Raw genomic sequence first — 2,626 nt, 5'->3', positions numbered from 1 at the left:
TTTTTTTTTTTTTTGGAACAAAAATCCTCTTTTTAATGTTTGTTTGTTCACTGCGACACAATCAATCACACCACTTGGTCATCCAACACTGCCTTCCTTTGCTTTTTAACCTTTTAATTATTGTAAATTAATTACTATACCTGTAGTGTTCAGTATGCTGTTTAAAATATTCCCGAGATTTTTTACTAATTGTTAGGGTTTAAATGTTAATATTTTTCGGAATTATAAACTTTAATAATCGTAAAAGGTATGGTCAGAAAAAATATGAGGTTTGAAAATTTTAAAATATTGGAGTATTGCAATGAATAAATTAAGAAATATTGACAATGTAAAGTGTGTGAAATATTGACAATGTAAAGTGTGTGTATAGTTATTTAATTTGAATTTTTTTGTGTAATAAAATTGTTAATTCCATAGTAGTTGATTTAAATATATATATATATATATATATATATATATTAAATATATTTTAATCAGTTGACTGCATAAAAATACATCACATATATTATAATTATAAATATTAATGAAAATATAGACCTAGGTGTCCACTTTTACTTTATAATATTGAAAAAATAAAAAATAATTATTAAAGTAGAAAATATTATTAAATTTATAAAAGTATATTTCTTTTTAAAAATCATTATAAAATCTGAAAAGTAAAATAATTTATATCGATAAAGATAAATTGGACATTAAAATGTATAATCTTAAAAAAGAGTTATTAAAAATAATAGTCTTTATAATAGTAGAAACACGTTTCTTACGAATAAGTTTGTCAATTTTAACATTATGATAATAAATAAAAATTAATTCATACCTTTTAATTCAAGTTAAATTATTTTCTAATGTGTCGAACTTTTAACTATAATTAAAATGAGACATGTGAAATGAGATAAACAATTTAATTATTAATTAAAATAAAATATATTTTAAGTAATATTTAATTGGGAATGCATGATATGATGTAAATCCAACTTGATTACTAATCTAAAATGTGACAACTTAATTGCTAATCTAAAACGTGGTAACATGTAAAAAAATTTAATGTAATATATTTAAAATATTATATTTATTTATTTTTAAAATTTAAAAACAAAAATATATGAAAATTTTAAATAAAAATAAATTTCAATTTCACATAATTTATAAACTAAAAATATATTTAACTCTTATTATTATTAAATTTAAATTTGTAAAAAATATATTCTTAAAAATATTTATGAAAAAACAGTTATAGAATATAAAAGGTAAAATAATTTATAGTGATAAGGATAAAAGCGACAGTTAAATATATATACCTAAGACAGAGTTATCAAGTAGTTCTCAAAAGTGATCTATGCACACGTGTACCCACTTTTACCTATGATAATAAAAAATAAAAATTAATACTTCTAATTATTATTAAAATAAAAATATATCGTTAAATTTATAAAAAATAAATAAATTACCAAAAAAATTATAAATCATATTTACAAATTTTAAAATATAATTTAGTAATAAAAATTAGTTATTGTACTTATCAAGCAATTAACAAAAGTAATCATATGTACATGAGTGTCCACTAAAAAGAAAAATTAGTTATTGTACTTACTATTAATATAAAACATGTTATTAACTTTATAAAAAATATATTTTTAAAAGATAATTATAAAAAATAGTTATAAAATATAGAGTTAAATAATTAATAAAATCATTAATATATAAGAGACCTTTTACGTCAGATTTACAAAACTTATTATGACGGTTATCGTGATATAAAACTGTGCGTTTTTTATGATACCACGAAAGACCTGACTTATTATGACATGCTTTGTTAGACCTAACATAATAAGCTAACTTGGTATAAAAAACATAGGGATATTTGACATAGTAAGTCCAATTTACTATCACATTATAACTTGTCATTGTTTTAAATTTTGTATTATTGAATCATTTATATTGATAAGGGTAAAATTAATATATATATATATATAGAGAGAGAGAGAGAGTAAAATTTATATATGTTTTTTGTGCCTAAATTTCAAACTTGGATCACATAAGGTCTTTATACTTAATAAATGCATGTATTCAGTTCTCATCGTCAAAGGTGTTAACTACTTTTTGGCATGACAAATTGTGAATATGCTGACCTTTTAAGATGTTGACAGGAGGAAAATTTGTGGACTGCATCCAACATGATTTGTTGTTTGTCACATTAAAAAATAGTTAAGGTCGTTGAGCGAGAAAGACTGCATCAATGCATTTCGTAAGTATGGGACATAATATGATTAAAGTTTGAGATAAGGATTGTCACGACTACGAAATCGCAAATGGTCGGCGACCAAAAATCATTTAAAAATATATAAATTTTAAAATAATGGGTCGCTACCATAATTTATTAAGGAGACCTATGGAAAGCCTACAGAATGAATGGTGTGCGAGATCAGTTTGAGTTCAGGAATATGTTAATAGTTTATTAAGGAGACCTATGGAAAGCCTACAAAATAAATGGTATGTGAAATCAATTTGAGTTCAGGAATAAGTTACGTGTGGGGAAGATATTAGCACCTCACACGTTCGTCCTGCCACGGTTCCATTTAATAAAGGTGTGCATAACTAATGCAATTTTCAAATGTTTGTTTTTCCA

This window comes from Vigna unguiculata, chromosome 3, assembly GCF_004118075.2.
Source record: "Vigna unguiculata cultivar IT97K-499-35 chromosome 3, ASM411807v1, whole genome shotgun sequence".
In the NCBI taxonomy this organism is placed as follows: domain Eukaryota; kingdom Viridiplantae; phylum Streptophyta; class Magnoliopsida; order Fabales; family Fabaceae; genus Vigna; species Vigna unguiculata.
The sequence above is the reverse complement of the archived record's forward strand: the minus strand, read 5'-3'. Positions refer to the sequence as shown.